General features: G+C 32.0%; 9 non-coding genes across 9 annotated transcripts; all 9 read right to left on the reverse strand.

Annotated features, from left to right (window-relative positions):
- Positions 1 to 307: 307 nt before the first annotated feature.
- Positions 308 to 389, reverse strand: TRNAS-UGA (transfer RNA serine (anticodon UGA)). The gene has a single exon. It is a non-coding gene; the product is annotated as a tRNA-Ser (tRNA).
- Positions 390 to 1,496: 1,107 nt separating this feature from the next.
- Positions 1,497 to 1,578, reverse strand: TRNAS-AGA (transfer RNA serine (anticodon AGA)). The gene has a single exon. It is a non-coding gene; the product is annotated as a tRNA-Ser (tRNA).
- A 1,107-nt stretch (positions 1,579 to 2,685) lies between these two features.
- Positions 2,686 to 2,767, reverse strand: TRNAS-UGA (transfer RNA serine (anticodon UGA)). The gene has a single exon. It is a non-coding gene; the product is annotated as a tRNA-Ser (tRNA).
- A 1,107-nt stretch (positions 2,768 to 3,874) lies between these two features.
- Positions 3,875 to 3,956, reverse strand: TRNAS-AGA (transfer RNA serine (anticodon AGA)). The gene has a single exon. It is a non-coding gene; the product is annotated as a tRNA-Ser (tRNA).
- A 1,107-nt stretch (positions 3,957 to 5,063) lies between these two features.
- On the reverse strand, positions 5,064 to 5,145 carry TRNAS-AGA (transfer RNA serine (anticodon AGA)). The gene has a single exon. It is a non-coding gene; the product is annotated as a tRNA-Ser (tRNA).
- A 126-nt stretch (positions 5,146 to 5,271) lies between these two features.
- TRNAY-GUA (transfer RNA tyrosine (anticodon GUA)) lies at positions 5,272 to 5,361 on the reverse strand. The gene is given in 2 exon segments: positions 5,272 to 5,307; positions 5,325 to 5,361. It is a non-coding gene; the product is annotated as a tRNA-Tyr (tRNA).
- Positions 5,362 to 6,454: 1,093 nt separating this feature from the next.
- TRNAS-UGA (transfer RNA serine (anticodon UGA)) lies at positions 6,455 to 6,536 on the reverse strand. Its single transcript has one exon. It is a non-coding gene; the product is annotated as a tRNA-Ser (tRNA).
- Positions 6,537 to 7,643: 1,107 nt separating this feature from the next.
- Positions 7,644 to 7,725, reverse strand: TRNAS-AGA (transfer RNA serine (anticodon AGA)). Its single transcript has one exon. It is a non-coding gene; the product is annotated as a tRNA-Ser (tRNA).
- Positions 7,726 to 8,832: 1,107 nt separating this feature from the next.
- Positions 8,833 to 8,914, reverse strand: TRNAS-AGA (transfer RNA serine (anticodon AGA)). The gene has a single exon. It is a non-coding gene; the product is annotated as a tRNA-Ser (tRNA).
- Between the last annotated feature and the right edge of the window lie 1,086 nt (positions 8,915 to 10,000).

Consider the following 10,000-nt stretch of genomic DNA (forward strand, 5'->3'; position numbering starts at 1 on the left):
CCTAACAATTGATGTTAATTTTGCACCTTCTAGTGTGCCAAATGTCTTTGATATTTTGCTAGATATACAAACATTTCTTTCAATGTTGACATTGAATATGCATTTCCAAATAAATAAAAGGTAATCAGTGTGTCTGCTAAGAGTGACTGTGCTTAGGCTCAATGAATGGAAGAAAATGTGTGAAAGATAAAAAAGAGAATAGACTGGCATCCCAAATATTGTGATGCACTAATGCCTGTTCTCACTCTTAGCATCACTAGCTGCAAGATTTGGTAAAATTTGAAGAAAAAGAAAACATCAATCTGCACGTAGTCGGCAGGATTTGAACCTCCGCGGGGAGACCACAATGGATTTCAAGTCCATCGCCTTAACCACTTGGCCACAACTACCTCGCATGTGTTAAAGTGTTTATTTTAACATAATTAGGAGAAGGGTTTATGTTTTGCATGGTTTGCATGGTTTAGAATGTGTAAAATTACATAAATGGCCATCTAAGATAATCAAAAAAAATTGTTTCCTTCGAGCCGGAATTGAACCAGCGACCTAAGGATTGCTGTACCAAACTCCTCTACAGTCAGAAGTTTAACTTAAATTTGTTATTTTTCTATCATCTGGCAACAGCTAGTTTAGAAAGCAGTTTTCATAGATCTTCCATCTGTAGCCACATTTACATCAAGATTAGAGATACTTTAAAATATCAACACTTTTTCACTTTTCAAATTTAGCTTGTTTTTTTAAGTGTTTAATTGTTGAAGAAATAATGGGGCCCAAATATAATATTGCAGCAAAACAAAATATAGAAAAAGCTACGTTGCATATGTAAATTAAAATCAACTAATCAAAAATATGCCATATCAAAATCGTATCTACCTTAGAACTCACAAATTAACAGATTTATCTACTAACAATTGGGCTTAATTTTGCACATTCTAATGACCAAATGTATTTGATATTTTGCTAGATATAGCTTTAAAACATCAACACTTTTTCACTTTTCAAATTTAGCTTGTTTTTTTAACTGTTTAATTGTTCAAGAAATAATGGAGCCCAAATATAGTCTTGCAGCAAACCAAAATATGGAAAGCTAATTTCTTTATGTAAATTAAAATCAACTAATCAAAAATATGCCATATCAAAACACAATTTGTCTTGTATCTACCTTAGAACTCACAGATTAACAGATTAATCTCCTAACAATTGATGTTAATTTTGCACCTTCTAGTGTGCCAAATGTCTTTGAAATTTTGCTAGATATACAAACATTTCTTTCAATGTTGACATTGAATATGCATTTCCAAATAAATAAAAGGTAATCAGTGTGGCTGCTAAGAGTGACTGGGCTTAGGCTCAATGATTGGAAGAAAATGTGTGAAAGATAAAAAAGAGAACAGACTGGCATCCCAAATATTTTGATGCACTAATGCCTGTTCTCACTCTTAGCATCACTAGCTGCAAGATTTGGTAAAATTTGAAGAAAAAGAAAACATCAATCTGCACGTAGTCAGCAGGATTTGAACCTACGCGGGGAGACCCCAATGGATTTCTAGTCCATCGCCTTAACCACTCGGCCACAACTACCTCACATGTGTTAAAGTGTTTATTTTAACATAATTAGGAGAAGGGTTTATGTTTTGCATGGTTTGCATGGTTTAGAATGTGTAAAATTACATAAATGGCCATCTAAGATAATCAAAAAAAATTGTTTCCTTCGAGCCGGAATTGAACCAGCGACCTAAGGATTGCTGTACCAAACTCCTCTACAGTCAGAAGTTTAACTTAAATTTGTTATTTTTCTATCATCTGGCAACAGCTAGTTTAGAAAGCAGTTTTCATAGATCTTCCATCTGTAGCCACATTTACATCAAGATTAGAGATACTTTAAAATATCAACACTTTTTCACTTTTCAAATTTAGCTTGTTTTTTTAAGTGTTTAATTGTTGAAGAAATAATGGGGCCCAAATATAATATTGCAGCAAAACAAAATATAGAAAAAGCTACGTTGCATATGTAAATTAAAATCAACTAATCAAAAATATGCCATATCAAAATCGTATCTACCTTAGAACTCACAAATTAACAGATTTATCTACTAACAATTGGGCTTAATTTTGCACATTCTAATGACCAAATGTATTTGATATTTTGCTAGATATAGCTTTAAAACATCAACACTTTTTCACTTTTCAAATTTAGCTTGTTTTTTTAACTGTTTAATTGTTCAAGAAATAATGGAGCCCAAATATAGTCTTGCAGCAAACCAAAATATGGAAAGCTAATTTCTTTATGTAAATTAAAATCAACTAATCAAAAATATGCCATATCAAAACACAATTTGTCTTGTATCTACCTTAGAACTCACAGATTAACAGATTAATCTCCTAACAATTGATGTTAATTTTGCACCTTCTAGTGTGCCAAATGTCTTTGATATTTTGCTAGATATACAAACATTTCTTTCAATGTTGACATTGAATATGCATTTCCAAATAAATAAAAGGTAATCAGTGTGTCTGCTAAGAGTGACTGTGCTTAGGCTCAATGAATGGAAGAAAATGTGTGAAAGATAAAAAAGAGAATAGACTGGCATCCCAAATATTGTGATGCACTAATGCCTGTTCTCACTCTTAGCATCACTAGCTGCAAGATTTGGTAAAATTTGAAGAAAAAGAAAACATCAATCTGCACGTAGTCGGCAGGATTTGAACCTCCGCGGGGAGACCACAATGGATTTCAAGTCCATCGCCTTAACCACTTGGCCACAACTACCTCGCATGTGTTAAAGTGTTTATTTTAACATAATTAGGAGAAGGGTTTATGTTTTGCATGGTTTGCATGGTTTAGAATGTGTAAAATTACATAAATGGCCATCTAAGATAATCAAAAAAAATTGTTTCCTTCGAGCCGGAATTGAACCAGCGACCTAAGGATTGCTGTACCAAACTCCTCTACAGTCAGAAGTTTAACTTAAATTTGTTATTTTTCTATCATCTGGCAACAGCTAGTTTAGAAAGCAGTTTTCATAGATCTTCCATCTGTAGCCACATTTACATCAAGATTAGAGATACTTTAAAATATCAACACTTTTTCACTTTTCAAATTTAGCTTGTTTTTTTAAGTGTTTAATTGTTGAAGAAATAATGGGGCCCAAATATAATATTGCAGCAAAACAAAATATAGAAAAAGCTACGTTGCATATGTAAATTAAAATCAACTAATCAAAAATATGCCATATCAAAATCGTATCTACCTTAGAACTCACAAATTAACAGATTTATCTACTAACAATTGGGCTTAATTTTGCACATTCTAATGACCAAATGTATTTGATATTTTGCTAGATATAGCTTTAAAACATCAACACTTTTTCACTTTTCAAATTTAGCTTGTTTTTTTAACTGTTTAATTGTTCAAGAAATAATGGAGCCCAAATATAGTCTTGCAGCAAACCAAAATATGGAAAGCTAATTTCTTTATGTAAATTAAAATCAACTAATCAAAAATATGCCATATCAAAACACAATTTGTCTTGTATCTACCTTAGAACTCACAGATTAACAGATTAATCTCCTAACAATTGATGTTAATTTTGCACCTTCTAGTGTGCCAAATGTCTTTGAAATTTTGCTAGATATACAAACATTTCTTTCAATGTTGACATTGAATATGCATTTCCAAATAAATAAAAGGTAATCAGTGTGGCTGCTAAGAGTGACTGGGCTTAGGCTCAATGATTGGAAGAAAATGTGTGAAAGATAAAAAAGAGAACAGACTGGCATCCCAAATATTTTGATGCACTAATGCCTGTTCTCACTCTTAGCATCACTAGCTGCAAGATTTGGTAAAATTTGAAGAAAAAGAAAACATCAATCTGCACGTAGTCAGCAGGATTTGAACCTATGCGGGGAGACCCCAATGGATTTCTAGTCCATCGCCTTAACCACTCGGCCACAACTACCTCACATGTGTTAAAGTGTTTATTTTAACATAATTAGGAGAAGGGTTTATGTTTTGCATGGTTTGCATGGTTTAGAATGTGTAAAATTACATAAATGGCCATCTAAGATAATCAAAAAAAATTGTTTCCTTCGAGCCGGAATTGAACCAGCGACCTAAGGATTGCTGTACCAAACTCCTCTACAGTCAGAAGTTTAACTTAAATTTGTTATTTTTCTATCATCTGGCAACAGCTAGTTTAGAAAGCAGTTTTCATAGATCTTCCATCTGTAGCCACATTTACATCAAGATTAGAGATACTTTAAAATATCAACACTTTTTCACTTTTCAAATTTAGCTTGTTTTTTTAAGTGTTTAATTGTTGAAGAAATAATGGGGCCCAAATATAATATTGCAGCAAAACAAAATATAGAAAAAGCTACGTTGCATATGTAAATTAAAATCAACTAATCAAAAATATGCCATATCAAAATCGTATCTACCTTAGAACTCACAAATTAACAGATTTATCTACTAACAATTGGGCTTAATTTTGCACATTCTAATGACCAAATGTATTTGATATTTTGCTAGATATAGCTTTAAAACATCAACACTTTTTCACTTTTCAAATTTAGCTTGTTTTTTTAACTGTTTAATTGTTCAAGAAATAATGGAGCCCAAATATAGTCTTGCAGCAAACCAAAATATGGAAAGCTAATTTCTTTATGTAAATTAAAATCAACTAATCAAAAATATGCCATATCAAAACACAATTTGTCTTGTATCTACCTTAGAACTCACAGATTAACAGATTAATCTCCTAACAATTGATGTTAATTTTGCACCTTCTAGTGTGCCAAATGTCTTTGATATTTTGCTAGATATACAAACATTTCTTTCAATGTTGACATTGAATATGCATTTCCAAATAAATAAAAGGTAATCAGTGTGTCTGCTAAGAGTGACTGTGCTTAGACTCAATTAATGGAAGAAAATGTGTGAAAGATAAAAAAGAGAATAGACTGGCATCCCAAATATTTTGATGCACTAATGCCTGTTCTCACTCTTAGCATCACTAGCTGCAAGATTTGGTAAAATTTGAAGAAAAAGAAAACATCAATCTGCACGTAGTCGGCAGGATTTGAACCTACGCGGGGAGACCCCAATGGATTTCTAGTCCATCGCCTTAACCACTTGGCCACAACTACCTCGCATGTGTTAAAGTGTTTATTTTAACATAATTAGGAGAAGGGTTTATGTTTTGCATGGTTTGCATGGTTTAGAATGTGTAAAATTACATAAATGGCCATCTAAGATAATAAAAAAAAATTGTTTCCTTCGAGCCAGAATTGAACCAGCGACCGAAGGATTGCTGTACCAAACTCCTCTACAGTCCTCCGCTCTACCAGCTGAGCTATCGAAGGTTCCCTATAGAAATCATCTACACTATATCTGATGGAGTGGACATGTAAAACTTTTCACTATCTAAAACTTACCCAATAAAGTAATTAAACTAGACAAAAGTTATTTATATGTTTATTCCTGTTTTGCATAAGCATCACAAATAATCATGCTTAATGATTTGCTAAATATCACCAGAAGTTTAACTTAAATTTGTTATTTTTCTATCATCTGGCAACAGCTAGTTTAGAAAGCAGTTTTCATAGATCTTCCATCTGTAGCCACATTTACATCAAGATTAGAGATACTTTAAAATATCAACACTTTTTCACTTTTCAAATTTAGCTTGTTTTCTTAAGTGTTTAATTGTTGAAGAAATAATGGGGCCCAAATATAATATTGCAGCAAAACAAAATATAGAAAAAGCTACGTTGCATATGTAAATTAAAATCAACTAATCAAAAATATGCCATATCAAAATCATATCTACCTTAGAACTCACAAATTAACAGATTTATCTACTAACAAATGGGCTTAATTTTGCACATTCTAATGACCAAATGTATTTGATATTTTGCTAGATATAGCTTTAAAACATCAACACTTTTTCACTTTTCAAATTTAGCTTGTTTTTTTAACTGTTTAAATGTTCAAGAAATAATGGAGCCCAAATATAGTCTTGCAGCAAACCAAAATATGGAAAGCTAATTTCTTTATGTAAATTAAAATCAACTAATCAAAAATATGCCATATCAAAACACAATTTGTCTTGTATCTACCTTAGAACTCACAGATTAACAGATTAATCTCCTAACAATTGATGTTAATTTTGCACCTTCTAGTGTGCCAAATGTCTTTGATATTTTGCTAGATATACAAACATTTCTTTCAATGTTGACATTGAATATGCATTTCCAAATAAATAAAAGGTAATCAGTGTGGCTGCTAAGAGTGACTGGGCTTAGGCTCAATGAATGGAAGAAAATGTGTGAAAGATAAAAAAGAGAACAGACTGGCATCCCAAATATTTTGATGCACTAATGCCTGTTCTCACTCTTAGCATCACTAACTGCAAGATTTGGTAAAATTTGAAGAAAAAGAAAACATCAATCTGCACGTAGTCGGCAGGATTTGAACCTACGCGGGGAGACCCCAATGGATTTCAAGTCCATCGCCTTAACCACTCGGCCACAACTACCTCACATGTGTTAAAGTGTTTATTTTAACATAATTAGGAGAAGGGTTTATGTTTTGCATGGTTTGCATGGTTTAGAATGTGTAAAATTACATAAATGGCCATCTAAGATAATCAAAAAAAATAGTTTCCTTCGTGCCGGAATTGAACCAGCGACCTAAGGATTGCTGTACCAAACTCCTCTACAGTCAGAAGTTTAACTTAAATTTGTTATTTTTCTATCATCTGGCAACAGCTAGTTTAGAAAGCAGTTTTCATAGATCTTCCATCTGTAGCCACATTTACATCAAGATTAGAGATACTTTAAAATATCAACACTTTTTCACTTTTCAAATTTAGCTTGTTTTCTTAAGTGTTTAATTGTTGAAGAAATAATGGGGCCCAAATATAATATTGCAGCAAAACAAAATATAGAAAAAGCTACATTGCATATGTAAATTAAAATCAACTAATCAAAAATATGCCATATCAAAATCGTATCTACCTTAGAACTCACAAATTAACAGATTTATCTACTAACAATTGGGCTTAATTTTGCACATTATAATGACCAAATGTATTTGATATTTTGCTAGATATAGCTTTAAAACATCAACACTTTTTCACTTTTCAAATTTAGCTTGTTTTTTTAACTGTTTAATTGTTCAAGAAATAATGGAGCCCAAATATAGTCTTGCAGCAAACCAAAATATGGAAAACTAATTTCTTTATGTAAATTAAAATCAACTAATCAAAAATATGCCATATCAAAACACAATTTGTCTTGTATCTACTTTAGAACTCACAGATTAACAGATTAATCTCCTAACAATTGATGTTAATTTTGCACCTTCTAGTGTGCCAAATGTCTTTGATATTTTGCTAGATATACAAACATTTCTTTCAATGTTGACATTGAATATGCATTTCCAAATAAATAAAAGGTAATCAGTGTGGCTGCTAAGAGTGACTGGGCTTAGGCTCAATGAATGGAAGAAAATGTGTGAAAGATAAAAAAGAGAACAGACTGGCATCCCAAATATTTTGATGCACTAATGCCTGTTCTCACTCTTAGCATCACTAGCTGCAAGATTTGGTAAAATTTGAAGAAAAAGAAAACATCAATCTGCACGTAGTCAGCAGGATTTGAACCTACGCGGGGAGACCCCAATGGATTTCTAGTCCATCGCCTTAACCACTCGGCCACAACTACCTCACATGTGTTAAAGTGTTTATTTTAACATAATTAGGAGAAGGGTTTATGTTTTGCATGGTTTGCATGGTTTAGAATGTGTAAAATTACATAAATGGCCATCTAAGATAATCAAAAAAAATTGTTTCCTTCGAGCCGGAATTGAACCAGCGACCTAAGGATTGCTGTACCAAACTCCTCTACAGTCAGAAGTTTAACTTAAATTTGTTATTTTTCTATCATCTGGCAACAGCTAGTTTAGAAAGCAGTTTTCATAGATCTTCCATCTGTAGCCACATTTACATCAAGATTAGAGATACTTTAAAATATCAACACTTTTTCACTTTTCAAATTTAGCTTGTTTTTTTAAGTGTTTAATTGTTGAAGAAATAATGGGGCCCAAATATAATATTGCAGCAAAACAAAATATAGAAAAAGCTACGTTGCATATGTAAATTAAAATCAACTAATCAAAAATATGCCATATCAAAATCGTATCTACCTTAGAACTCACAAATTAACAGATTTATCTACTAACAATTGGGCTTAATTTTGCACATTCTAATGACCAAATGTATTTGATATTTTGCTAGATATAGCTTTAAAACATCAACACTTTTTCACTTTTCAAATTTAGCTTGTTTTTTTAACTGTTTAATTGTTCAAGAAATAATGGAGCCCAAATATAGTCTTGCAGCAAACCAAAATATGGAAAGCTAATTTCTTTATGTAAATTAAAATCAACTAATCAAAAATATACTATATCAAAACACAATTTGTCTTGTATCTACCTTAGAACTCACAGATTAACAGATTAATCTCCTAACAATTGATGTTAATTTTGCACCTTCTAGTGTGCCAAATGTCTTTGATATTTTGCTAGATATACAAACATTTCTTTCAATGTTGACATTGAATATGCATTTCCAAATAAATAAAAGGTAATCAGTGTGGCTGCTAAGAGTGACTGGGCTTAGGCTCAATGAATGGAAGAAAATGTGTGAAAGATAAAAAAGAGAACAGACTGGCATCCCAAATATTTTGATGCACTAATGCCTGTTCTCACTCTTAGCATCACTAGCTGCAAGATTTGGTAAAATTTGAAGAAAAAGAAAACAACAATCTGCACGTAGTCAGCAGGATTTGAACCTACGCGGGGAGACCCCAATGGATTTCTAGTCCATCGCCTTAACCACTCGGCCACAACTACCTCACATGTGTTAAAGTGTTTATTTTAACATAATTAGGAGAAGGGTTTATGTTTTGCATGGTTTGCATGGTTTAGAATGTGTAAAATTACATAAATGGCCATCTAAGATAATCAAAAAAAATTGTTTCCTTCGAGCCGGAATTGAACCAGCGACCTAAGGATTGCTGTACCAAACTCCTCTACAGTCAGAAGTTTAACTTAAATTTGTTATTTTTCTATCATCTGGCAACAGCTAGTTTAGAAAGCAGTTTTCATAGATCTTCCATCTGTAGCCACATTTACATCAAGATTAGAGATACTTTAAAATATCAACACTTTTTCACTTTTCAAATTTAGCTTGTTTTTTTAAGTGTTTAATTGTTGAAGAAATAATGGGGCCCAAATATAATATTGCAGCAAAACAAAATATAGAAAAAGCTACATTGCATATGTAAATTAAAATCAACTAATCAAAAATATGCCATATCAAAATCGTATCTACCTTAGAACTCACAAATTAACAGATTTATCTACTAACAATTGGGCTTAATTTTGCACATTATAATGACCAAATGTATTTGATATTTTGCTAGATATAGCTTTAAAACATCAACACTTTTTCACTTTTCAAATTTAGCTTGTTTTTTTAACTGTTTAATTGTTCAAGAAATAATGGAGCCCAAATATAGTCTTGCAGCAAACCAAAATATGGAAAACTAATTTCTTTATGTAAATTAAAATCAACTAATCAAAAATATGCCATATCAAAACACAATTTGTCTTGTATCTACCTTAGAACTCACAGATTAACAGATTAATCTCCTAACAATTGATGTTAATTTTGCACCTTCTAGTGTGCCAAATGTCTTTGATATTTTGCTAGATATACAAACATTTCTTTCAATGTTGACATTGAATATGCATTTCCAAATAAATAAAAGGTAATCAGTGTGGCTGCTAAGAGTGACTGGGCTTAGGCTCAATGAATGGAAGAAAATGTGTGAAAGATAAAAAAGAGAACAGACTGGCATCCCAAATATTTTGATGCACTAATGCCTGTTCTCACTCTTAGCATCACTAGCTGCAAGATTTGGTAAAATTTGAAGA

The sequence above is a fragment of the Taudactylus pleione genome, unplaced genomic scaffold, assembly GCF_031769625.1.
Source record: "Taudactylus pleione unplaced genomic scaffold, aTauple2 ptg000050l, whole genome shotgun sequence".
Classification (NCBI taxonomy): domain Eukaryota; kingdom Metazoa; phylum Chordata; class Amphibia; order Anura; family Myobatrachidae; genus Taudactylus; species Taudactylus pleione.